Here is a 27,800-nt window from a genome sequence, read left to right on the forward strand (position 1 = left end):
TTTTTATGTAAACCAATCTAAAAAATTCCCTCTTATAATTATAACCAAATCAAAATAACTGACCAAGGAACTAATCAACCAAACCAAACCAAACCAAACCAAACCAAACCAAACCAACCAAGAAAGCTTTTGAGCCAGAATCCCCATGGAAATCTCTTTGCTGATTTAAACACTTCAATGAAAAAGTCCTTAGTAAAATTATAATACAATTGAAATATCTTAAGACAATTCCAGTTGTCTAGAGTATGTTCTGGGTTCATCTTGGGGAACCAGATCCTGTGTCAGGTTCAGACAGAGTAGGAAATAGCTATGGACTTGATCACCTGTCTTCCCTGTCATTGAGCTTCTTAGGAATCAAAGAACATGCCACAGGCCAGGGCATGTTGTGGGGATGCTGGCCAGCCTGTATGAGAGGGATTTATAGAAAAAGGAGGAGATTCTGGGACAATGCTTTTCATTGGCTGAGAACCCATCAAGCAGTTTAGGTTGGATGACCACAGAGTGCTTGGAATCTACCGTTTTTTTTTTTTTTTATCTTTTTGGCATTGGGATTACAAGTGTGCATTGTGCCTGGCTTTTTCTGTGGTTGTGCCTGTGGCTCTCAGGTTCTTATGCAGTAAGCCACTTCCTAGGTTACTGTCCCAGCCTCCATGTTCAAGTAGCTTTTCTCAGACATGGTCATTAGGACTGTTTGTCTGTATGAAAACTGTTAAGGATTCACATAGTTTTTGTGGGTTTTATCTTCCAGTAGCTACCATGTTAGGAATTAAAATGGAGAAATTCAACTATTCAGAAGGCTGAGGAGGGAGAATCAGGAAGTTAAAATCTTAAATGAAAAATATTTAAGTATTTGTGGTTATGTCACTTAGTGGTAAAGTACTTGCCTGGTCTGTGAGAGGCCCTGGGTTCAAACAGCAGAAAAGAAATTACCACACCACACCATACCTCAACACACCTCAACACACCTCAACACAATACACCATACCACAATATACCACACCACAACACACTACAGCACACCTCAACATAACACACCACACTATATTAGAGCAACAGTAATCCAGAACCTAAGGACCTGAACATAATATATTCATTGACTCATTTCAAATTAATTATAATCCAATTTACTACAATTATCATAGTTTTAAAGAAAAAAACAGTTATGTTTCCCCAAAAGAAGGGTTAGTAGGAATATAAATACTGCTTTTCCTTTTTTGCAAGTGTCTTTGGTTCGCGGAAAGCAGCAGTTTTTCATGTCCATCTGCATCAGTCAATTAAAATAGCCTAAGAGCACCCAGCCCTCACAGGCTATGTCCTTGAGAGGAGAAATGCTTAAGTAGCCTTCTAGGTTCTGTAGACCTTGGGTACCACTAAGCTTGATACACATAGTCTTTTAAAGGTTAGCTGCAGTGTGAACCAGAAACCACACTCATGAACTTTTGTTCTATCATTTTTTTCTATCATTAAAATTCATTATTAAGTGTTTTGGTTTGAGTGGATTAGTACTTATGTACGATTTTGTACCACAGTGCATTGATCACTTGGAAAATACTGGCTCAGCGAGTCACGCAGATGATAACACATTAATTATACAGCATTGAAAAGTCACACACATTAGTCTTTCTGCCAATATCTGGAGAAAAGACTTTTAGCCTTGAGAGAGATGCCAAACACACGTGCATGATATAAAACGTCTCTGTTTTGGATGCTCAAATTTTATTACTGCGTGCAAATGCTGTCATTGTTTTCATCGGGTGAGGCTTCAATTTGTTAAAGAGAATGCCTGTCAAGTGCTCCAGTGGATAAGCATAGCTTGCTATTTACGCTTTTCAGTTAGAATACCATCCCAAGAGCTGTGTGGTTAGCTTATGTGCTTTTTGGGGGGATGACCAAGGTGGAGGTATAGCAGAACTGCTTTGCATGGGTTTTTCATTTCCTTACACAGAATACTAATAGCAATGGGTTGGAGCTCAGTGTTTGAATGAAAACAATAGTTTCTTTCCCAAACTTGCTATGTACAACCATCATGTATCTGTGGGACTGAACTGTGAAGCTTAGAACTATGGCTTGATCTGTCCTGATGCTAATGGGTCTCTCCTTGTATCCCACCATCAGCTCAAGAAAGCATTCCTTACTATTACGAGCAGTGTTTGACTTGGCTGACCCCCTGTGTGGGTCTGGGAGCTGTGGACCACTCTAAGATGCAATGTTTGTGGTGACGGCAGTAGTAAGAGACTGTCAAGGCTCTGGATATGGATGACTAGGTCCTGATGAAGGCTTTGCAGTGCTGAGCTGGAGGGCAGGGCTCCGTGAGTGCTCCTTAGGCTATACTGTCTCACTTCCACCATGTCTCACTTCATGAGAGAGTGAGCAATGTTTGCTTGACACTGGGCACCCAGGAGCCATTCACAGACAACTGTTATTACTATTCAATAGGAAGGTCTAGTGTTTTCAAGTCAGAAATCATCTCCAACAGTTTAAAACTTCACTTAGAAATGGCAGCTATTATACTATATTTGGAACAAAAGGATCAAGTTCTGCAGAGAGTTGCTTCTACGTAAAACCAGTCTTTGGTGGCCAATGGTCCAATCAGTTCTTTGCTTCTGGTTCATTTCTGATTTGACTTCTTCATGTGAGGCTCTCTCCATCTCAGAACACGGTTCCTCTTGATACTGAGTGACTCTTTCCTCCCAATGTGTGCATGCTGGCCCATTTGCCAGGCACATTTTCATATCCCAGAAGCAGCTGTCTCCTTCAGAACCTTCCTTGTCACTAGCTGCATAAATTGAAGGACATTGTGTAACCTTCCTAGAAGTGGTGGCGTGAGCTACTCATTTCCAGCTCAGCCTCTCCTGTCTCAGTCACTTACCTTTGCAGGAGTAACAATCCTTATTTCACTGTGTTCTTCAGGGTAGAGTAAGAGAACTCCAGGGGGATTCTGGACCACTTACCCTTGTCCCAGGAACTGCTTTTGTCTCTTTTGGGTGACACACTGGGACTGAGATTTCCTGTGACCCTGGTGGGCTACAATTCTGCCTATCCTTTCACCTAAATCCGACCCTGCTTCTTCCAGTTGTAGATGAAGATGGTTTTCAATGGTTACTGGTGATTTATCTGAATGCTGGGACAAAAAGCACACTCTGTAGTTTTTTTAAGTTTACTTATCTTTATTTTATGTGCATTGGTGTTTTGCCTGCATGTATGACTGAATGAGGGTGTTGGATCCCATGGAACAGACAGTTGTGAGCCGCCATGTAGGTACTGGGAATTGAACCCTGGTCCTCTGGAAGAGCATCCCGTGCTCTTAACTGCTGAGCCATCTCTCCAGCCTCCACAGTCTGTATTTTTAAGTGTAAGATATATCTATCATGGACAGAAATCCAGGTCTGGCTAGACCTTTGCCAAGCACAGCAAGTGCTGCCAGCTCCTTAGTCAGAATTCCTTAAGAGTTTTCTTGACTGGATCGATAGAGTCGACTACTACAGGCTTAGGGGGTGTAGCAGGAGTAGACACTTCTTTCTCAGCAACTTTAAGGCTGGAAAAGCTCAAGGCTAATACTGTGGCCCCAGTGCCTCGTGGGGCTTTTTGATTGATAGATGGTACCTTATTGCCACGTTTTTGTGTAAAGGAAAGCACATGGGGGTGCCAATCTTATGGGGCTCCACTCACAGGTACTAATTACTTTCTAATGGCCCTACCTCCTAATCCTTCCACCAAGAGGCTCTTTGCTTCTGGTTAATTTCTTTTAACCCTAATCCTAGCCCTAGCCCTAACCCTAACCCTAACCCTAACCCTAACCCTAACCCTAACCCTAGCCCTAGCCCTAGCCCTAACCCTAACCCTAACCCTAACCCTAACCTTAACCCCCCCAAACCTAAGCCCTAACACTAACCCTAACCGTAACCCTAACCCTAACCCTAAGCCTAAGCCTAACCCTAACCCTAAGCCTAACCCTAACCCTAACCCTAGCCCTAACCCTAACCCTAACCCTAACCCTAAGCCTAAGCCTAAGCCTAACCCTAACCCTAGCCCTAACCTCAGCCCTAACCCTAACCTTAACCCTAACCCTAACCCTAGCCCTAACCTTAGCCCTAACCCTAACCCTAACCCTAACCCTAACCCTAACCTTAGCCCTAACCCTAACCTTAACCCTAACCCTAACCCTAGCCCTAACCTTAGCCCTTACCCTAACCCTAACCCTAACCCTAACCCTAACCCTACCCTAACCCTAACCCTAACCCTAACCCCAACCCTAACCCTAACCCTAACCCTACCCTAACCCTAACCCTAACCCTAACCCCAACCCTAACCCTAACCCTCTGGGTGACACAAACCTTCAGGTCAGAGAATACATCTTTTCTCACTTCCCTAGCCTCAAGAAGTGTCTTCATTGCTCAACTCTCTTGGGTCTATGTGCCTGTTGTTTCTGGAAGCATAAACTTTTCCTTTCCTGGAAGTTTCCTTTGGCTCCACAGTCAACGGATATCATTCCCTTTGAGATGTTGTTCTGGGTGCTTCCAGTTACTTGCGTTCATCAGCCTAAACTGTTTGCTGCCATGTGCAGCGTGAACAATGGTGTGCATACAAGGCTGCGGTTGCTTCTCAAGTCTGTGCACACTATTTCTACCATCCTCACTGTTCTCCAGAATAGCTTGGCTCATGAGAGCTAAGTTCAGGGAGCATTTCTGAGGCTAGCACATCCTCAACTTCCCTGAGAAGGTTTTGTGGACACTGTTCACCAACCTCTCATTCACAGCCTGTGCTGTTGCATGCAAGGGCACTGTGATTCTCATTGTGGCCTGATGACTTTTCTGCTGTCCTCACCACACTGGACACTTCCTCACTCAGCTGTCTTGGTTCTTTCTCTTCACACTTCCCAGCTCAGTTGATCCCCCCCAGGAGGGTGACATCAAGTTCAGTGTTTGGATCACAGTTGTGGGGACCAACTGCTTTTGTTCCACTTCTCAGCCCCATCCCCAACCCCTGCCCCTTTACAACTCCTGTTCTTAATGGAAACTATGCTAGCTTGGTTCTTGCCAACTGGCAACAAGTAGTATCCCAGCCTGCCTCCTGGGTGCTGGGAGCCTCTCGACTCTACTCTGAGATACTATTAAAACATCCTAAACACCTCCGCACCTGTGCTCCTCTCTCAGCAGCTCTCTCAGCTCCTGTTGGCTGCACCCGAGAGGTCATCTCTCCTCGTCTCACTGTACCTCATTTCCATCTGTCCACAGCCACCCCCTGTGCCCTCTCCCATTGCTTCTCAGGTAGCTCCATTCTGACACCTGCTTCACTGTCCCTGCCCAAACCCACCTCTTCTGTAGTGCCATGCCTGACTGTTTCCAATGCCTGTAGTTTCTGAAGTCCTACCAAGCAGGGCACATTAAAATTAGTCCCTCCATGTGACTTAGAACCCATGGAGGACAGTGGCCACAGTTGACTTTTCCCTGGCCACCCAGGACGTGGCAGATCCTGGTCAGGTGATTGGTTCTCAGAGACAACTAGTGGTTAGTTCGTTCTGACATTTGCAGGAGACGGGTGTTTTAGACAAAGATCAACAGCTCTTAAGCTGCTGTGCAGCCATCTTCCTCTGACTAGTCTGCTGATGAACTGTGTTTTCTCTTGCTTCAGCTTTGTACATTTTGTTTGCCTCTCTGGTTCCAGATTCTCCTTTCTTTTCTTTTTTTGGTTTGGTTTTTTTGTTTGTTTTTATATGCTATTTTTTTTTAACTTATTCACTTTACACCTCACTCACTGCCCACCTCCTGGTCAGTCACCCCCTTTCATAATCCTTCCCCCCTCCCCTTCTCCTCTGATTAGGTAAGGGGCCTCCCTGGGTATCCTCCCTACCCTGGCACTTCAAATTTCTGTGAGGCTAGTTGCTTCCTCTCACACTGAGGCCAGAGTCTTTTTATTTTTCTAAAGATTTATTTATTTATTATATGTAAGTACACTGTAGCTGTTTTCAGACACACCAGAAGAGGGTGTCAGATCTTGTTACAGATGGTTGTGAGCCACCATGTGGTTGCTGGGATTTGGAGTCAGGACCTTCGGAAGAGCAGTCCGTGCTCTTAACCACTGAGTCATCTCCCTCAGAGTCTTAAAAGCTTTACTTTAAGGACAAAGGAAAGGCTCTGTAGCAGGAGTGGACTTAGTTTTGTGTGTTTGTGCCATCTTGCCTATACTGAACTCAACAGGTCACAGTTGTTGGATTATCAACTAGTATTCAGTGGAAGATTTTTTCCCCCCAGGATGAATATTGATAGCAAAGGACTTTATCACTTTTAAAGGTTCTTTACCTTTTACTCCACAAGGAATAGGAGATGGTGCTCTCTTATTGTGGAGGTGATGAGCAGACCCGATTCATTGTTGAAATAGACGTGTAAGAGTCACTGAACATCGACTCTAGTCCATCTCCACGGGTTGTGCTTGAAGTCTGCACAGGGCAGTTTTATGGCCACTGTCTCATCCCTCCACTCTGGCCTCTAAAAGAACTAATATAGGGTCGTTCTCTCCCCATGTGCAGGGCGACACCAATGTGCTAGATTAAATAAAATTCCTCTTGCTTTTTTCATCAGAAAAAAAAAAAGAACCAATATAGATTGAGTGATAGTCACCTCCTGCTAAAGTGTGAGTGACAGTTCCTTCCCATGTCTGATTTGGCCAGACCAGAGAGTTATTTCAATTTTAGGGTCAAGGTGGTGACCATAGCAATGTTGCAAGACCAAACACGCCATCTTGTGCCTGCGTTCCTGGCCCAGTGATGCCGTGGAACCTTCCCAAACACATTTTACGTCATTTTAAGGGAAGTGAGTAGGTTTATCTTAAGCAAGCTTTTGGCGTGTAAGTTTGGAGATGGGGGAGAGAGAGAGAGACCTACTGGTTACTTAGAGCATGTGGTCTGTGGTGTTCATGCCAAGCAGAGCATCATTAGTGGGAACAGGCCAATGAAGAACAAATAATGGATTATGGATATCTTGATGTGCCAGAGTTTTGTAAAAGTGAATATTCTAGTTGTCTGGTGTCTCTGTGGGCACAGCATAGTTTCTCCATTTCTTCAGAGACTGTTTCTTGGTGAGCGAGCCTCCTTGACACCCATTAGTGTCTGCTGGGCCTGTGTTGCTGGGGTATTTTAGAGGATAAGGAGTGTAGGTTTTGTCTTGGCCTGAGGTGGTCCCAGTCTGAAGTATAGTGTCACCTTCCCCTCTACGAGAGTGAGGTTTGGCTTCTCTCTATCATTCCAGTTCCTCCCTGTTGCTATAGGTGAGCTTCCAGAATTCGCCGTCTTACCTTCCAGACACACTGCTTGATCTAAAGCAGGCAGGGACTCAGGTTGGACCTCACCAGGCCTGGGTAAACGGATTCTGTATGTGGGCTTATGACATGGTTTCCATTTCTTTTCTGCTTTTCACTTATGGTCTTGGTAAATATTTTAGATGTTATTGTCTCAGGAATAAGAGTGCCTGGGAGCCCCTCGCACATTGCAGTTTTCCGGTTTCCTAACTATGGCTGTGGCGGGACAGCCTTATGCACGCTCAACCTACTAAGCCAGAGGCAGACTGAAGTCCAGCTAGAGTGACACAGCTTGGGGGGGTCTTTCTCTTTAGAAGCCGGTGTGTTTTGTTGTGCATTCTTGAGGCAGGGCTGGTGTCTCTGCCTTCACTGGGACTTGAGGAGTTTGTCATCAGTACATGTGCACTCAGGAAAGGGCTGCTCGTGCTCTGAGATTACGTTTTGGATGCCCGTCCCTGGGCTGTTTTCTCACATCCAGAATGTCTCTTTCCATGGGGACTCAGTGGTTCTCAGTGGTCTCCTGCCACCATGAGCAGCTAGACTGTGGTAGTGCACTCACCCAGAGCTGGGGGTGGTGTGTGGCCGTCTTCTGCCTGTGTGCAGTGTGGGTCAGACTCTTGTGGTACCTGCCAACTTTGGGTGTGGCTAAGGGCCACACAGTTGCTTTGAATGAATTGAGATTAGTTTTATAATTTCCATCTTTTCTAATTAATTTTTTATTTTTTTATTGAATATATTCTTCATTTACATTTCAAATGTTATACCCCTTCCTGGCTTCCCCCTTTACCTGAAAAAAACTCAACCCCTCCCCCCACTCCTGCCTCCAAGAATAGGTTCCTCCACCCAACCCACTCCCACGACCCCCACTCTGACTTCCCCACACTGGGGCCTCTATTGAGCCGTCACAGGATCAAGGACCTCTCCTCCCACTGATGCCAACAAGGCATTCCTCTGCCACTCTTTTGGCTGGAACCATGTGTACCCCTTGGTTGATGGCTTAGTCCCTGGGAGTCCTGAGGCATCTGGATGGCCGACATCGACATCATCGTTCTTCCCCTGTGGCTGCAACCCCCCCAGCCCCCTCACCCCAGTTCCTCCAGTCTGCCCTCCAACTCCTCCATCTTTAAGAGGAAATACCCTTACATTGATTACATCGGGCCATAATTTTCTCCTTGAGCCCTTGAATCCTTTTAAAAGCCAAACTGTCAAGGGCTAAGAAAATGGCTTAGTGGGTAAACTGCTTGTTGCATCAGCAGAAAGGTCAAGGTTCAGGGGGTAGAGGGATGACTCAGCAGTAAAGAGCAATTGTTGTTTTTCCAGAGGACTTGGATTTGATTCTCAGCAACCACATGGTGGCTAGCAATTTTAACTCTAGTTTCATGGGATATAATGCCCACTTCTGGACCCTGCAGGCACTACCCACACACATGGAGCACAGGCATAAAAAAAAAAAAGCTCCAGGTTCAGCTCCCCAGCACCCAGGAAAAGCTGGGCATGGTGATGCGTGCCTATAAGGCCAGTCCTGGGAGAGACAGTGAAAGGCAGACCCCGCAGCCGTGCTAGTCAGTCAGCATAGCTAAAGAGACAAGCTCCAGGTCCAGTAAGAGAACCTGTCTCAAAGCACAAGACAGAAAGCAATAGAAGAAGACACCTAAAATGCTTCTCTAATCTCCACATGTGAGTACACATGCAGGCACATCTTCTGATCATAAATGTCCACCTAGATAATGGGCCCCACATGGTAAGAGTGAAATTTAAGGATTAATCTATCATTTGTGGACAATAAAGCTTACCTGTTTTGGTATCCAGTTTTAGAAATTTGGGGGAATACATGGTCACATAGTTGCCAGCATAGTCGTGGTGCAGGCCACTCCCAGGGCCCTCGCTCTCTCGGGGCCACTGGGGATGTTTATCTTGCTTTGTTTTTCACCAATAAGAAGATATTTCGAATCCTGAGGTTTTGAAATCAGATTATGTGAGACATCTGATCTTTTCTTTTTATATTTCTTTTCTTTGCTTAAAAATCCTTTTATTGGTTCTTTGTGCACCCCCAAATCCCACTCATCTCCCTCTCCCCTTGTACCTGTCCTCCATCCTTGCAACCTCTCAAAAGAGAAAAAAATCTTATTGTGGGAGCTGTGGGGTGTCTAGTGTGTCTCACAGTGTCACCCTTTTGTCTACACTTCTTTGCTAATGTTCATTGCAATGACTCATGGGTCTGGTGCGAGGCTTCTGCCTTCTGCTAGTCTATCTAAGGTTCCAGGATTGGAACTCCTTTTGAATATCCTGTTGCTGTCCTGTGTTAGGGAGATCCTGAAGGTTTGTATGTGTAAGACCAGTCCCTTCATGTACTTCAGTAGTTCATTGATGGCGTAGATGTTGGGGTGGCCCAATTCAAAGACCCGGATCTGGGCCTCAGAGGGATCTGAGCTGCTCAGCCTGCCTGCTTTACTGATCTCGTACCCCTGTGGTTGGCACACCAGCAACACCTGCAGGGCCAGCTCTACCCTGCAGCCTAGGCGAGGTGCAGGACTCACTCTCTCAGGTCTGTGAGAGACAGGGCCAGTTCTTCCACTCTCAAGACCCCAGGGCCAGCTTTCCTACCTGCTCTAGTGAGTGAGGGGAGATCTCTGCTTTTATTCTTATTTTAAGCTTTTTTTTTTGCCCATTCAAAATATTTTGCCTTTCCAAATTGGCTTGTTGATTTCTGGAGGAATCCTGCCTGGGAAACAAGGATCTATAGATCATTTTGGGGGAGATTTTAGGTATTAATAATGTTGGATATAAAGGACCATAAATATTACCTGTCTCTCTACCATTTAGATCTGTGAACTTTTTTAAAAATTGTTTTTGAAACAAGGTCTCTCTGTGTAGTGCTGGTTGTTCTGGAACTTGTTCTATAGACCAGGCTGACTTTGTATTACAGAGGTCTGCCTGCTTCTGTCTCCTGAGTGCTGGGATGAAAGGTGTGCACCGCTACCACCTGACTACAATGTCAACTTTCAAATAAATGTTTGTGCTGTTTAGCATACCAATCTTAGATACAGCTTGAGGGATTTATGCACAGCTATTCTGTTCTAGGTGCTATTGAACACAGTGTCTAAAATGTTGGTGTCTAACTGTTTATTGTAGGGTGAAGAAAAAATAGATTTTTTTTGTCTTTTGATCTGAATACTGGAACATTGAGATTTCCAAGATTTTTGATATGTTTCCAAGGCTTGCCCACTTTTTTTTTTATTATTCGATATAATTTATTTACATTTCAAATGATTTCCCCTTTTCTAGCCCCCCCACTCCCCGAAAGTCCCGCAAGCCCCCTTCTCTTCCCCTGTCCTCTCACCCACCCCTTCCCACTTCCCCGTTCTGGTTTTGCTGAATACTGTTTCACTGAGTCTTTCCAGAACCAGGGGCCACTCCTCCTTTCTTCTTGTACCTCATTTGATGTGTGGATTATGTTTTGGGTATTCCAGTTTTCTAGGTTAATATCCACTTATTAGTGAGTGCATACCATGATTCACCTTTTGAGTCTGGGTTACCTCACTTAGTATGATGTTCTCTAGCTCCATCCATTTGCCTAAGAATTTCATGAATTCATTGTTTCTAATGGCTGAATAGTACTCCATTGTGTAGATATACCACATTTTTTGCATCCACTCTTCTGTTGAGGGATACCTGGGTTCTTTCCAGCATCTGGCAATTACAAATAGGGCTGCTATGAACATAGTAGAACATGTATCCTTATTACATGGTGGGGAGTCTTCTGGGTATATGCCCAGGAGTGGTATAGCAGGATCTTCTGGAAGTAAGGTGCCCAGTTTTCGGAGGAACCGCCAGACTGATTTCCATAGTGGTTGTACCAATTTGCAACCCCACCAGCAGTGGAGGAGTGTTCCTCTTTCTCCACACCCTCTCCAACACCTGCTGTCTCCTGAATTTTTAATCTTAGCCATTCTGACTGGTGTAAGATGAAATCTTAGGGTTGTTTTGATTTGCATTTCCCTAATGACTAATGAAGTTGAGCATTTTTTAAGATGCTTCTCTGCCATCCGAAGTTCTTCAGGTGAGAATTCTTTGTTTAACTCTGTTCCCCATTTTTTAATAGGGTTGTTTGGTTTTCTGGAGTCTAACTTCTTGAGTTCTTTATATATATTGGATATTAGCCCTCTATCTGATGTAGGATTCGTGAAGATCTTTTCCCAATTTGTTGGTTGCCGATTTGTCCTCTTGATGGTGTCCTTTGCCTTACAGAAACTTTGTAATTTTATGAGGTCCCATTTGTCAATTCTTGCTCTTAGAGCATACGCTATTGGTGTTCTGTTCAGAAACTTTCTCCCTGTACCGATGTCCTCAAGGGTCTTCCCCAGTTTCTTTTCTATTAGCTTCAGAGTGTCTGGCTTTATGTGGAGGTCCTTGATCCATTTGGATTTGAGCTTAGTACAAGGAGACAAGGATGGATCAATTCGCATTCTTCTGCATGCTGACCTCCAGTTGAACCAGCACCATTTGTTGAAAAGGCTATCTTTTTTCCATTGGATGTTTTCAGCCTCTTTGTCGAGGATCAAGTGTCCATAGGTGTGTGGGTTCATTTCTGGATCTTCAATCCTGTTCCATTGATCCTCCTGCCTGTCACTGTACCAATACCATGCAGTTTTTAACACTATTGCTCTGTAGTATTGCTTGAGGTCAGGGATACTGATTCCCCCAGATTTCCTTTTGTTGCTGAGAATAGTTTTAGCTATCCTGGGTTTTTTGTTGTTCCAGATGAATTTGATAATTGGTCTTTCTAACTCTGTGAAGAATTGAGTTGGCATTTTGATGGGTATTGCATTGAATCTGTATAGTGCTTTAGGCAAAATGGCCATTTTAACTATATTGATTCTACCGATCCATGAGCATGGGAGGTTTTCCCATTTTTTGAGGTCTTCTTCCATTTCCTTCTTCAGAGTCTTGAAGTTCTTGTCATACAGATCTTTCACATGTTTGGTAAGAGTCACCCCAAGATACTTTATACTGTTTGTGGCTATTGTGAAGGGGGTCATTTCCCTAATTTCTTTCTCAGCCTGCTTATCCTTTGAGTATAGGAAGGCCACTGATTTGCTTGAGTTGATTTTATAACCTGCCACTTTGCTGAAGTTGTTTATCAGCTGTAGGAGCTCTCTAGTGGAGTTCTTTGGGTCACTTAGGTAGACGATCATGTCGTCTGCAAATAATGATAGTTTGACTTCTTCCTTTCCAATTTGTATCCCTTTGACCTCCTTATGTTGTCGAATTGCCCGAGCTAGTACCTCAAGTACAATATTGAAAAGATAAGGAGAAAGGGGGCAGCCTTGTCTGGTCCCTGATTTCAGTGGGATTGCTTCAAGTTTCTCTCCATTTAGTTTGATGCCGGTTTGCTGTATATTGCTTTTACTATGTTTAGGTATGGGCCTTGAATTCCTGTTCTCTCCAAGACTTTAAGCATGAAGGGATGCTGAATTTTGTCAAATGCTTTTTCAGCATCCAATGAAATGACCATGTGGTTTTGTTCTTTGAGTTTGTTTATGTAGTGGATTGTATTGATGGATTTCCGTATATTGAACCAACCCTGCATTCCCGGGATGAAGCCTACTTGATCATAGTGGATGATCGTTTTGATGTGTTCTTGGATTCGGTTGGCAAGAATTTTATTGAGTATTTTTGCATCGATGTTCATAAGGGAAATTGGTCTGAAGTTCTCTTTCTTTGTTGGATCTTTGTGTGGCTTTGGTATCAGCGTAATTGTGGCTTCGTAGAAGGAATTGGGTAGTGTTCCTTCTGTTTCTATTTTGTGGAATAGTTTGAAGAGTATTGGTGTTAACTCTTCTTTGAAGGTCTGGTAGAATTCTGCACTGAAGCCATCTGGTCCTATGTTTTTTTTTGGTTGGAAGACTTTCTATGACTCCTTCTATTTCTTTAGGCATTATGGGACTGTTTAGATGGTCTAGTTGGTCCTGATTTAATTTTGGTATTTGGTATCTGTCAAGGAAATTGTCCATTTCCTCCAGATTCTCCAGTTGTGTTGAGTATAGGCTCTTGTAGTAGGATCTGATGATTTTTTGGATTTCCTCAGTTTCCGTTGTTATATCTCCCTTTTCATTTCTAAGTTTGTTAATTTGGATACTTTCTCTGTGCCCTTTGGTCATTCTGGCTAAGGGTTTATCTATCTTGTTGATTTTCTCAAAGAACCAGCTCCTGGTATTGTTGATTTTTTGTATGGTTCTCTTTGTTTCTACTTGATTGATTTCGGCCCTGAGTTTGATGATTTCCTGCCTTCTACTCTTCCTGGGCGAAATAGCTTCTTTTTGTTCTAGGGCTTTCAGGTGTGTCATTAAGCTGGTAATGTATGCTCTCTCCATTTTCTTTTTGGAGGCACTCAGGCTTGCCCACTTTTTAGCTTGCATCAGGAATTATTTGGTTATAGGTTTGGAAACTTATTCCATTGTGTGTTGGTTTGACTTTTGTTTTTCGTAGAATTTAATCAGTGAAGACACTTAGGCTTAGATTGAGTTTTTTTGGAGGGGGGTGGCTATTACCAAGCAAATCTCTTGTTCTAGTTTGATATTTTCTATTTCTTCTGGGGTCAGTTTAAATAGTGTCTTTATTAGAATTTACTCATTTTATATAGCACACTTAATTTGTTAGCAAAAGCTATTTATTGTATTGTTTCATAACCACTTTATTTTTGAATGTTCCACAGTGGTATTCTGTATACGTCCCCAAGTTTATTAAACTGTAGGTTTGTTTTTTGCTTGGTCAGTATAACTCAAGGTCTGTTGCTTTTTCTGACATTTCAAAGAACTAACTATGGGCTTCACTGGAACCTTACTGGGTCTTTCCCTGGGTTTTCTGCTTTCTTTCCTTGCTCCATGATAACCTTCATCATGCTTTCCTTGTGAATGCTTTGGACTTAGTGTTCTCTCCCTCCCTCCCTCCCTCCCTCCCTCCCTCCCTCCCTCCCTCTGTCCTTCCCTCTCTCTCTCTCTCTCACCCTTGTGACTGCTTTGGACTTAGTAGTTCTCTCTCTCTCTCTCTCTCTCTCTCTCTCTCTCTCTCTCCCCTCATTCTCCCCCCTCCATCCCACCTCTCCCCCCCCTACCCCCCCCTGCTCTCATAGTTTTGTAAGACAGACATTCCAGTTACTCTCTAGAGCCCATTCTTCCTTCTTAGGGATGTAAAGCCATGGATTTTCTCCAAGCACTTCTGTCACCATGCCACATATGCTGTGTTATATTTTAGTTTTCATTCGTTTCAGAATGTTTTCTTGTTATCCAGTGGTTTCTTCTCTGACCTACTTTAAGGAATTAGTAGTTTGATTGAAAATGTTCCTGTTTCCCAGGTTTCCTTCCGTTACAGAGTCTAATCTCATCCTAGTGTTTTCATTCCAATCTTTCCACATTTATGGAGACTTGTTTTGTGGCCTAACAGTTGGTCTCTGCTGAGTGCTGAGCAGAGGTGTGGTTTTTTTTTTTTTTTTTTTTTTTTGTGCACCAGAGCACATGCACAGATGCATAGTTGGTTCCTGGGAGGTGTGCTCTGCTGGTGTCTTCATACCACACACACCTTCTGTTTTCCTTGTTGAGATGCCCAGATGTTATACCAGCTGAAAGTGGGGTATTGAATATTCTGGCTATCATTGGTGAGTTATCCGCTCTCTTGGCTTTCATTTCATAGGCTTGGGATGTTGCTGCTAAAGTCAGTCATTTCTGAAGAACATTTTCACCGGATAGGGAACTCTTGCTGATAACACCTTTCTGATTTCTAGTGGTGCCATTCCACCAACTCTAAATTTCCATCGTTTCAGGCTAGAACAGATCCTGCCATGTTCCCTTTCTGGATTCTGTCTCTGGACCATCTGGCTTCGTTTACAGTTTTCTATTCAGTTTTTCTACAGTTCAGAATATGATGTGACTCAGCATCTGGGCTTCCCTTCCTGTCTTCCTTATTCCACATTTCTCTGTGTCCTGTTGTCCTTAGAACATGTTCTCTCCATGGATTGATATATTTCAATATTTAACAAAACTCTTAGCTGTTGTCTCATCAGAGATTCTGGTTCCTGTGTGTGCATTTTCTACCAGGAATTTCAACTCCCCAAAAGTTTACCCTGTAAGGTATCATTCCACTGCCCCTGGAATGCTCTGTCCCTCTTTCTTTTTCTAGTTGTCTGTCCAGCATTGACCTTTGGGTACCTGCTCTTTTATTGACTTTACTTTATAACTGAACCTATCTATTATCCATTACCACTCAGATGATTTCTAGCATTTCCATTGGATATTTCCCAATAGCTCATTCTTTTTGGTGATATTTCTCACTCATTAATGCATAGCATTAATTTTTTTTACTAAAGCAGGGTATAGGGAATTTTACCTAAAGAAATGGGGAGCAAATATTTCATCCTGGGAACTGTATAATCTCTGCTTTAACTCTTCATCTCTGCTGTTAGGGGAAAGTGTTCACGGGCAGCGGGAAGAGATGGTGTGGCATATTCTGGTAGAACATGTAGGCAAACGGGCAGCAGGCTAGACTGGCCACAGGTCTTTTTTTCTTGCTCTTGCATTGGTAGCTAATAATTGATGAATGTGAGACACATCAGTGTCTGGCTTTATGACTTTATAGTGGGTAGTTTTTCTTCTGTTTGCATGTGTTTGAGAAATTTTGCTTAAAATCTTAAACTCATGTATAGTAAGTACATCCTGGCAAGCTTTTTTTTTTGGTGAAATGCCTGAAAAATATTTTAGATGTTCTAAGCATGGCAGATATAGCTGCAGATAATACATGAGCTTGAATGCTGCCTGCTTGTATCCTAAGAATTCTTCATGTGCAAAAAGCAGACATAGGGCTGGACTCGACACTCAGGCGATACAGACTGAGGCTGATAGTGCCTCTGCAATGACAGTCACATCCTCTTCCATTAGGCCCCTAGAAGGGCCTTGAATCAGCCCAGACAAGAGGTTAGATCAGCGCTTTTGTTGCTATGGTTACCGAGCTATTGCCTTGTGCTGAATGCATGCCTGGTTTTTAGGGAGATATATTATCAATTTTCTGGGCCCATCTTCAGCTCTACTGAAGATGAACATTAGCCCCACCGCTGCTGTAGAATCCTGTTAGCTGTCACTGATGTTTAGTGGCCTGCTGGTTATAGGTAGGTGGTGGGTTCTTTTTTGTTTCATATTCTTGTCCATATTGGGATTGTTGATTCCCAGGTCTAGAGTTATGATTTCCCAATTGTCCTGCCTATCCTGGTGGTTTGGGATATGCCATGGTCTGGGCACAAAGCTGTCCATGTCCTGAGGGGAGCTTGGTTCTTGTTCCTTCTCCAACCCTAGTGAACCTTCAGCAGTGGCCCGAGGGTGGCAGGCTTTGCTGTCCTGCTCTTAGTGTGGAGGGTTCTTGCAGCGGTGCCTACCCTTCTTTTCCATTGCAGGGTCTTTTCTATCCTCTGGGAGCATCCAGTAGGGAGGAGCCTGGGTAAGGTATATGGGAGATTGCCCAGGACAAGGCATGGCCTTGCCTTGCTTTCCCAGATTCTGTGAATTCTCCTTGTTCTTGTCTGTAGCTCATGAACACTCCTGGCAGAAAGCATCTGATGACCCTGTTGGGTATTCTTGCCATCCTCCTGGGCCAGCCTCTGGGAAACCAGGTTCTAGTCATGTATCTCCAGGGCTGAATCCTTCTTCACTTAGGCATCAGCTGTGTGATGGGTTTAAGTTAAAATTCATGCTTAGGGTGAGGAGGTACTCTCCTGTTTTGTAGCTTCCAAGCTGAAGCTGGGTAAGTTTTTATGTAGAGCGTGTTTGGAGGATATGTTGGTGGTGAAAGGGTTGGAGAGACTGACTTGGTCTAGGTATGGGTTGAGTGCCTCCATGCTGGCCCCTATCAAGGTGTCTGAGTCCTTCTAAGAGTCCAGCAGTCAGGACCCTAGCGTGCATGCAGATGGTAGTGATCTCACAGGCCTTTTATGCCTCAGTCTGGAAGTCTACGCTTGTGCAGAATCATGCTGACTTTGGCTGGCTAGGGAGGTGGTGACCTCCTAGTGGCTGGCCCTGGGTCTTAGCAGGTCATCTTGGATATCTTCTGTGAACTGAACTTGGTGGAACAGGTTTCTGCCATAGCTGAAGAATCCAGTTCTGAGGACTTCTTGCTTACGAGCAGAGGAGGAAGTATCAGAAGCTAACACAACTGGTTTCTATTTCAGGGAGACCATTCACGAATGTCTTTTAAGAAAAGGTTTCCCTTAAGACACCGCAGAAAGAGAAAAGGTATGTGATGTAGATGTTGAAGACATAGAAATCTGTACACTCTGTAAGAACTCAGCGGCTGCATGGGAATATGCGTAAGAGCCTACTGTGAACAGCTAGTGTACCGCAGACTAAACTTGCCTCTTGAAAAATAATCAGAATATGCAAAGAACATATCATAAGAAAAAGATCTAATTTCATACCTAACCTTTTCTCTCTCTACCATAAAACCACCACAATAATATCCCTAGAAAAGTATATACCTTTCCTAATTTTTCATATTTTTATTCTTTACCATACCTTTTGCATTTTTTAGTTTGTTTGTTGGTGTTTTAAGATAGGGTCTGATGTAACCTAAGCTGGCCTTGGGCTCCTAATCCCATTGCCTCTACCTTCTAAGTACTGGGATCACAGGCCTGCACCACCACGCCAAGTCTGCAGTGATGTTGAAAACCAGTTTTCTAGAAGGGTCCACCATCTGATTTTCTTGGTGTAACACCAGAGTTACACCCAGAGTAGGAAAATGATATATGATAGTTTTAAATGACGTTGTGCTTGGGGCCATGTTTGGGAAGGCAGTAAAATCTCTTTAGAGGCATTTGATAATTTACAGATGGGGAAACTGAGGCAGAGAGGGTGGATACTCAGCCCAAGGCTATTTTCTGTATCACTGAACTGGAAGTTAGCCAGAGCTCATGCACAGAATCATCCAAGATGTCAGGATTCCTGCTGTGGGCAGGCATGAGAATCTTAGCAGCAGTGCTGAGTGTGGTACCAAGCTCTCCATCCACAGTATCGGTGCTTTCTAGGTTCAAGTCATTTCCCCAAGTCAATCACCTACAGTTGCTCTTTTTAAAAATAAAGGGCAGAGCAATGGCCTGCCAGGAGGCAGCAGCATTCTGTGAGATGACCTAGCAGAGCTTCTGAGACACCATGGGCCATCATCTCCCTGTCCCTCTACACCTTACTTATTTATTAGGTGGCTGCTGGTGTGAGGATGCAGGAAAGACATAGGACTGTGACTGAGAAAGGGAGGTGTAGACTCTGCTGAGAGCAGGAGTGGGTGAGCTGTACTCTTAGCCACGTGGACAGCTACCGCCTGATGCGTGGTGTGGTCTGAGCTTCATTAACATAGGTGTGGTCAGAGTTAGAATAAGCCTGGCGGGGAGCCTTGAAGGGAAGGAGGTGGTAAAGAGCAGAGACAAGCTCATCTGTGGAGGTGGACTCCTCGGATCTTATGGGTACAAAAGGCAGCATGGCAGGAAAGTGAGAGAAAGAAGAGATGGGTGGGGGAGAGGGAGAGAGATGGGAGAGACAGAGAAAGAGAGAGAGGCTGGGAGAGAGGGGCAGGGAGAGAAACAGGGAGATGGAGATGGAGATGGAGATGGAGATGGAGATGGAGATGGAGATGGAGGTGGAGAGGGAGAGGGAGAGGGAGAGGGAGAGGGAGAGGGGGAGAGGGAGAGGGAGAGGGAGAGGGAGAGGGAGAGGGAGAGGGAGAGGGAGAGGGAGAGGGAGAGGGAGAGGGAGAGGGAGAGGGAGAGGGAGAGGGAGAGAGAGAGAGAGGAAGAGGGAGAGGGACTAGGTCTGGCTTGAGAGAGTGTGAGAGAGGAGAAAGAGGGAGAGAGAGGGAGAGGGAAAGGGAAAGAGGAAAAGAGACAGGGAGAGGAAGAAGAGGAAAGATAGAGGAAGAGAGACAGGGAGAAGGACAGGGAGAAAGAGGGAGGGAGAGAGAGGAGAGAGAGGGGGGAGAGAGAAGAGAGAGAGGGGGGAGGGGGAGAGGGGAGAGGGGAGAGGGGAGAGGGGAGAGGGGGAGAGAGGAGAGAGGGGGAGAGGGGGAGAGGGGGGAGAGAGGAGAGAGGAAGGAGGGAGGAGGGAGGATGGAGGATGGAGGAGGGAGGAGGGAGGAGGGAGGAGGGAGGAGAGAGGAGGAGAAGGAGACTCTCTAAAGTGACCCGGGGCATCATACTTACAGAGTATACTATTTTGGCTTTGAATGTTAACATTTCACTACAATTGTTGACATTCCGTACATCATGAGTAGACTTTGCACTGAATCCTGGGTCATCTTTGGTTTTCTGCTCTGCTTGGTAATGTCAGAGACAATACAAACAAGATTATCAGAGAACATTTTTCTGTTTTTAAGAAAAGAGGTTTACAAAGTGGACCCCTCAGATATTAAGACACGAAGGTGGTATTTGTACCCAGTTGGAGGAGAAGGGCCACCACCTGGTCTCCAGAAATGAGCCCACTTGTCCTTTCAAGTAAGTCCTTGATGGCATCCACTCAAGATGGCATCCACTCAACTTAGAACTGAAGTCTGACCTGCTTTCCTGTTCTTTTCCTGTTACTTGAGTTTTAATTGAGAGATGCTCCCAGGTGCCTCTATATCAGATTAAAGGTGCTTGAGCAACATCTGTAGCCTCCCCTCCCTCCACACCGTACTGCTCTTTGCCAGTTACTGTTCCACCCATGAAGGCCCGTATGCTTTTATTGAGACTTAGGCTTGTAAATCATGCATCACATTATCTTCTGCAATAATCTGAAAATTGGTGCAGAATCCAAGGTGTTTTAGTGGCAACTGTGTTGAGGACTGTTCTCATTTTACTGAGGAGAAAAGAGTTTGTCCCTTTCAGACCCCATAGTCAGTGTACCCGGGTGTGCTGGCTTGCTGATGGGCTGTGTCCACTGGGGCTGCCCCTTTGAATGCAAACTTTTGTGGGTAGCTCCATTCTGTCCATCAGAGCAGCTGTCAGCCAGGTCCTCTGAATTCTCTCGCAGATTTCCAAGTGTCCAGCTACCCCGGCAGCACCACAAAATATCTCTGAAGTTCAATTACAGCCTCCAGGCTCCGGAGTGGTTTTTCACCCAGGCACATTACACAGGGCTGTTGAAGGCCATCAGCTACTCAGGGGCCTCCTGAAATTATGGCCTAGAACTAAGATTTATTTGGGAGTAGAGAATCAACCATTTCACACTTGATCTAAAAAATGTGTCCTTGCTCAGGAAGGCTGCAGCTGTCAGTGCCTATCCATTCTCTTAGATCCCGTTGGCAGGAGCCTCATGGTCCTGGGGAGGGGTGTTTCTCTCTGTCCTAAGTTGCTTACAAAGCGTCATGGTACCTTCCCACATTCTGTAAGATCTGCAAGTTCCATTTTTTTCCAAGGCAGTGATAAGTTTTCCTTTGCTCACTGGGAATAATTTGTGGTCGTGTTTGATTGTAATTATTTTGTTTGGGGGGGAATTAGGAAGCAGGATGATAGAAGTAAATGAAAAAAAGAAAAGGTCATTTTTTTCCCCATTGAAATGTTGAATTGGTTTGGCATTTCTTCGAAGAGCACTTGGATCTAGGGACCAGGACATGGCGCGGTGTGATGCAGGCTAGACACACCTTTTCCTCTGAAGCATAGATGCAATCACATTTTCTCACCTAGTCCCTTTGTGTACTGGCAATTCACAATCCCCAGGCAGAGCCTCTTTGGGCTACTTCTCCATTGGATACTTCGTTTGGAGTTGCTGTGATTAAGTCCACCTGGAAACCAAGAAATGGTTAAGAAATGAGTTTTTAATGATCATGGATTAGCTTGATTTTTTGATGACTTGTTATGATTTGTCCTCAAAGGAACTACAATTGCTGGTTATGGTTGGGGTCTAGGAGTCCAGGTGGCCTTGTGAAGCAGGGCAGGGCGTGTGTCGGGATCAGCTTCCCCCTCTGCCCAGCATCGGTTCAGTCGGCTTTGTGCTACTTCCTCTGAGGTCTCTAATTTGACAGTCTCCTTTGGCTTGTAGTGACAGCTTGTTCCAAGCAGAACGAATCATAATGACATTGGAGTTTCTCTTTTTGTCTTGGAGTAAAGCCATAGAGGCTCACCTCTCTCAGCCAGGTGTCTGCTCTTTCCCTGTGTTTTTATTTATTATTAGAGTGATCCTATGGAGACAGTTGAATTTCTGGGTTTTAAGGCCCCCCCCCCCAGCCCCTAATCTACTACAGGAGAATCTCTGAATCATTTGCTTTCCTGTTATGTAGCCAGAGGGTAAAACTGCTGCTTCCAAGAGCTTTAGTCGGGTATTTACATACTAGTGTAAAAATAAGGCTACATCTCAACTTCCTCCGAAGCCTTTCCGCATTGCATTTCAGCTGCAGTTAAAGGGCATAGGCTGCAGTTTTAGAGAAGCTGCCTGTGATGTGGAGGCTGCAATGCAGGTACCACCCAGCACCAGTACCACCTAGGCTAGTGAGGCTACCTAGTGCCAGTACCACCCAGTCTAGTGAGGTCACCCAGTGCCAGTTCTATCCAGGATAGTTTTGCTATTCCATTCCAGTACCGTCCAGGCTAGTGAGGCCATATTAGTTCAATGAAATGGTGTTAAACATATAGAAGGGAGGACTTCACTGAAAAATACTCTACAATAGCCAAGGATACTAGCAATGGAAACCAGCACTTATTCCATTTTCAGGGGACTTGGGCCCTGGCTGATGTGCCCAAATGTCCATCAGCATGTATAAATGGCTCCTTTAGTTTCACAGGTAGGCAGAGATTTAGTCAGTTGGTCTTTATTTGACCCTGCAAAATTTGAACACTCTTAGTGGAGGGGTTCATGCTAATTATCATTATTTTTAGCAAATCCCTTCAGTGATGTTCTATGATCTTTTACTTAGGTGTAAAACGATGATTAGGACCGCAACATGGTGCAAAGGAGAGAGAGTCCTGAGCCTGCAACCCAAAGAACTGATAGTAGCCCTGGACCTGCTGTCGAGGGCCTATGTCGACACAGGCCAGTTGCAGGGGCCCCATGTCTTCATTGGTAAGATGATGAGGCCGAGGAATTAGATGCTCCCTATTGAAGGTTCCTTTTTTCCCCAGGAGAATGAGGCAATTTCAAATCCCAGAAGACCAATGCCAGGCAGTAATAAGCTGTGTGTAGCTCCCTGGCTACAGGAAATAATTTTTGGCTGTGTTATATTGGTGTTGGCAGGAATCGTTCTGTAAGTTTGAGTTTAGGGGAGCCCTAGGGATGGGTTTCCCTTGGCACTGCTGCTCAATAGAGGCAGGGCTGGATGGAACTATGCTCTGATCCCCGGTCATGGCCAAGGACTCAGAATGTCTTCTGAGCTGTGGTATGGGACTGACTTTGAACCACTGAAGGTTTGAGTTTTGGGTCTAGAGACCACCTATGGAAAGAACAAGAGAAAAATATTTTAGAGAAAAGTATTATTTTCTTACCTTCTTTTTAGATATTTTCTTTCCTACTGATGGGTTTTCTTTCCTTCCTTCCTTCCTTCTTTCCTTCCTTCCTTCCTTCCTTCCTTCCTTCCTTCCTTCCTTCCTTCCTTCCTTCCTTCCTTCCTTCCCTCTTTCTTTCCTTCCTTTTTTCCTTTTTGTTGAGACCCCCAATTATCCTTTTGGTAACAGACCAATTCATTTCCTGTATGGTGTTTGATATTGAGGCAGCCTGTGTCAGTCTTCTGGAGAAATCTTGAATATGTATGTGTTTTATAAATTGTTTCACAGAGTGGCTAATGGAAGGATTTCTTCATTGCCTTGGGCAGTAGAGTGTAGGATTCCTCTGATTTATAGACAGTTTCCTTCAAATGGATCCAGAGAGAGTGTCAATGAATATGCTAAAAATCTCTAAGAGGAAGTTAATATTTAACAAACAATCTTAAAATGCTTATAAATTGAGGGCTGGAGAGATGGCTTAGCAGTTAAGTGCACTGACTATCTTTCAAGAGGATCAGGATTCTATTCCCAGTGCTTATCTAGTGTCTTGCAATCACATATAACTTCCATTTCAGGGTGTCCAATGCCCTTGCCTGGTCTTTGTGGGCTCCGGGCACACAGGTGGTACACAGACATACCTGCAGGTAAAACTACCTGTATGTACATAAGAAATTAAATTACAACATGCTTTGAAGTTGAGAGAGGAAAGTGGCAAGTTAATCTAAGCACTGAGACGCTAAATGTCCCTAACTGGTTTAAATAAACTGTGTGTAGTGGGAAGCCCAGCAGACAGTTCTTTCCTGTAGCAGCTTCCCTCCTTCAGCACCGTGCCCTGAAACCAAGCTGTTCTCTTCTCTGGAACCCATCCGCAGATGTGGGGTGTGTGTGTGGGTAGTCATTTTCCATTGTTTTCTTTCTTCTTTTGGACCCGTATATGTGTTGGCTTGGGTGAGGCTCTTTTTTACTGGGGTGACCTTCATCCAGGTTCTCATTCATTCTCAGCTGACTCTGTGTATCTGCTTTTGACTGGTCCTCTTGGACATTTGAATGTTACTGTGTGCCAACCAAACACTGAGGTCAACACTCTTGCCACTGCTGAATGATTAGAGTACACTCTTATTGTATTCTTTACTTGAATTAACCTAGCAGTAAGTTTCATAGAAATGGCACTTATAACACAATGGATTGTCATGTGTTTCTAATGAGGACTCTGGCACTTATATTTTGTCACTTGGAGAAAGGACCCTGTGATAGGACTTCAAGATCCCAGAGCCAGGCCTCCCAGCATCTTTACAATTTCTCTACTAATGGGAAGCACTTCCTTAAGCGCTCCCTGAGACTGTTTACTGGTAGAGGGCTTTGCATGCGCTGAGGTTCTTAGGATATCAAACAAAAGCCCTGCACCAGCAGCACACAGTGAGGTCAATCTCTGGTTAGAACTTCACATTTCAAACTCTTTATTTGCATTCAGTTCACACGTATTGCGTGCCTGGATTTTAGTCACCATCCCCAGATTGGTTTGCTATCTTGGAATCTGCAGCATCCACATGTTTTTGTCTCCATGACTGCATCTGTCTACAGAGGTCAGGATGGAGGATCCTGGGCAGTTCTTCTCTCCCAGTGAGCAGTACAGATGGCCACATGCTGAGCTTCTCAGGGGAGGGAAAAGATGGCTGGTGTGTTTCTTTAGTTTATGTGGTTTTTGTAACACATGAGAACAAATTTAATAGTCATCTTATAGTTCTGTAGGTCAGAAGTTTGACATGGTCTCATGGGTTAACAACCTGTATTTCTGTCCCAGGAAAATCTGTTTTCATGCCTTTTCCAGTTCCCAGGGGCACCCGTATTTTTGGTTTGTAGATCCTTCCTCCCTCTTCAAAACCTGTTGCCTTTCTCTAGTTCTTCTGTTGTGTTCACGTTCCCTCTTATTTTTCTCTTCTATCTCAAAGGACCTCAAGATTGTGCTGAGCCCATGAGGATATTCTGGGGGAACGTTTCCTGTCTATCACTGCTTCAATGCCCTCTGCAGCCCTAATGTGCCTTTACCACCTAAACTAACACATCCATGGGTCCTGGGGCTAGGATGGGAATAGCTTTCAGGTACCATGTTTCTCAGTTCCAGTCCCACCAAGTCCTGTGTGAGTTAAGCAGAGTTCTTGTGAGTGTACACACATGCATATGGGTGCTCAAGTATGTGGAGAGCACAGGCCAGTGTCAGGTGTCCTCATAGGTCATTCTCCATATTATTTATCTATGGCATATGACTGTTGTATGTATGTGGGCACATCTGTGTCACAGGGTGTGTGGAGGTTGAGGGACAGCTTGCAGGAGTCAGTTCTTTCTTTATACCAAGTTGGTCTTGGGGATTGAACTCAGGTCTTCAACTTGAACTTGGTGGTGAGCACCTTAATCTGTCAAGCCATCTTACCAGACCTCTTTTCCTCCCTAATCTGGAACTCATTGATTTAGCTAAACTGACTACTGGTCAGAGTCCCAGGCATCCTCCTGCCTCTCACCTCTCAGTAAAGGATTAACAGATGCATGCTGTCATTGCTGGCTTAGGTTGGTGCCGAGGAGCTGAACGCAGGCATGTATGCTTGTGAGACTACCAAGTGGTTGGAATCCTGAAGTATGTAGCCTTTCCAGACTGCCACCTTCCACTTGCTAATCAGTCTTTTTAAAATTCCCTTCTGGCAAATGTGAACAGAGGACTTAGACAGCCATATTTTACCCTGCTGGACAGGCTCTGTGGCTGAAATGTGAAAATCTACCAAAAAGTCACTTGCTCAAACTTCTTGTACTAAGTATGGGAAACTGAGGCTGCCAGAAATAACTCTTAGCTCATTGTGTTTTTCCCCTCATAAAATTGAGAAATTAATGCTAAATCTTTAAGGGTCATGGCTTGCTTACATGCTGAGTCTATTACGTGAGTGAGTAGTTGGAAGAGAAAGAGGGTGTTGGAGACACCTAAAGCAGTAAGCAGTGTGGGCAGAATAGAAGGCCATAACATACAACAGGAAGGATACCAGTGAGGAAGGGGCTGAGAGGGAATGGAACTGACTGTGCACATGGTGAGTGGTGGGAAAAAGGGGCTGGGAGGGGGTGATGGCTGCTCATGGTGGGTGGTACACTATGTCAAGAGTGATAGTCACACTTGAAGTGCAACCGCTGTCCTGGAAGTTACTGGTTAAGTTTGAGTTTGCATCAATTCAGGTGGATGACTTTCCCAAAGCCACATGAACCAGAGATGTTTTCTTTCCATGAGTCCATGTGTTTCTTCCCCAAGGCAGAGGAAGTAATTCTCCATGTGCTGTTAGTATACTGTGGAGGCTAGCCACTCCAGGTCTGTGACTGGAAAGCATTCACTGTCCCATGAAATGCAGAGTTTGACGTGGCTTTTTCTGAACATTTCCCAACAGGACAACCAGACAACCAGATCCTTCATTCTCTCTCTCTCTCTCTCTCTCTCTCTCTCTCTCTCTCTCTCTCTCTTGTAAGGGCTGCTGTTCTATTGACAGAGAATTTAAGGTAGCTGTCAATAAAAAGAGAGAAGAAAGACAATGGGACACCTTTGTTGGAAGAATAAAAATAGAAGACAAAGCTGCACATGAGTGTCAGGAGAGACCTTGTGATGAGACTCTGTGGGGCTGGAGGACTTTGTCTTGTCAAGAAAGGCTGATGCTTTTGTGCCCGCCAGCCCCTGCCTTTCTCTGCTTCTCACTTCTCTTTAAGCTTGATAATTTCTGAACACAGGTTGAGCATTCCTTATCCCAAATTCTAAAATCCAAAGTGTTTCTGAAAGGTTTTGGACCCCTACCTGATGCCGTGACTGACCTCTCACAGTGACAGTCAAGATTCCTGTGCACTGCACTTGTGTAAGATGGCCCTCAATAAATGGATTTTGTATCTAGACAATCAGGCCATTGCCACAGAGCCACAAGATGAACTTGTCACTACAGAGCTAGCTACTACTGATTGGGAATACTTTCTTGGCACTGACGGAGATTTACTGAGTCCAGAGTACTTTCTGATTTACCTGTGATTCCTAAAGGACTTGGGAAATGCCTTTGCTGAAATATTTAAGGGCTGTGGGTCTAGCTACAGAGAATCAATTACCTAGGTAGCAGCTCCGACAGCTAAAAATTAAATGCTTTCTAACTTTCGGCGTCTATCTTCATATGCTAGTCACATCTTAAATCAAAGAGTGGATCTATTTTCACAAATCATGAGCTAGCATCTTGAGTCATGAGTTGCTGTACCTTTGATGTTTCAGCATCACAAAGCTAAATGCACACATGAACAAGTTTTGTTGTTTTGGAGGCAGGGTCTCACGTGTCCCAGACTGGCCTTAAACTTGACACAGGTTAGAATGACTTTGAGGTCTGCTTCTCTAGCCTGTATCTCTCCAGTGCTGGGATTACGGGCATGTGCCACCGCACCTAGTTTATATGAAGCTTGGGATGGAACCTTGGTGTATGCCGAGCAAGCACTGTATAGACTGAGCCACCCCTCAGCTCCACAGAGCTTGCAGCTAGGGGTACAGCATCTGGACTTCTCTGTGGATGAAGGCTATGCCTACCTCTTGCCAGCTGACTCATGGTGGCCTTTAAAACCTCATGGTTCTAATGAAAACTAGCCTCCTCTTCAGACTCATAGTTCTTGATTTCCCATCTCTGCTCCCATTTTCAGATTCTCCCAGCTGCTTCTCTTGGCAGTGCAATCTCAGCAGCCAGTCCCTTCATGGGCTCCCACAGTTCCTGCCTTTAGTGGCAATAAGCTCTGAAACTGGGCAGGCCCATGACAGAACAGCCTGGGTCTAATTCTTAGTTCATCAGAACTGAAGTGCTATTAACAAAAAATGTTTCCATGTTAGTTGTGCTGATGCTGGTGTTGAGTCACAGGGACGCTTGAATACAGCAAATATTTTAGCTGGGAGGTGGGGCAAGAGTCTTCTGTCAATGTCACAGTATACTTGAAATCAAAGCAGGCTTGTTGGTTGGAATGTTTATCTGTGGCGGGTCTTCAGAGAAGT

The 27,800-nt window shown here is 44.6% G+C and overlaps 1 pseudogene; it reads left to right on the plus strand.

Moving 5' to 3' along the window:
* The first annotated feature begins 22,216 nt into the window (after positions 1–22,216).
* LOC127687960 (60S ribosomal protein L19-like) overlaps positions 22,217–27,800 on the plus strand; it is a 38,853-nt pseudogene continuing 33,269 nt past the window's right edge.

Source organism: Apodemus sylvaticus, chromosome 6 (assembly GCF_947179515.1).
Source record: "Apodemus sylvaticus chromosome 6, mApoSyl1.1, whole genome shotgun sequence".
NCBI classification, from domain to species: domain Eukaryota; kingdom Metazoa; phylum Chordata; class Mammalia; order Rodentia; family Muridae; genus Apodemus; species Apodemus sylvaticus.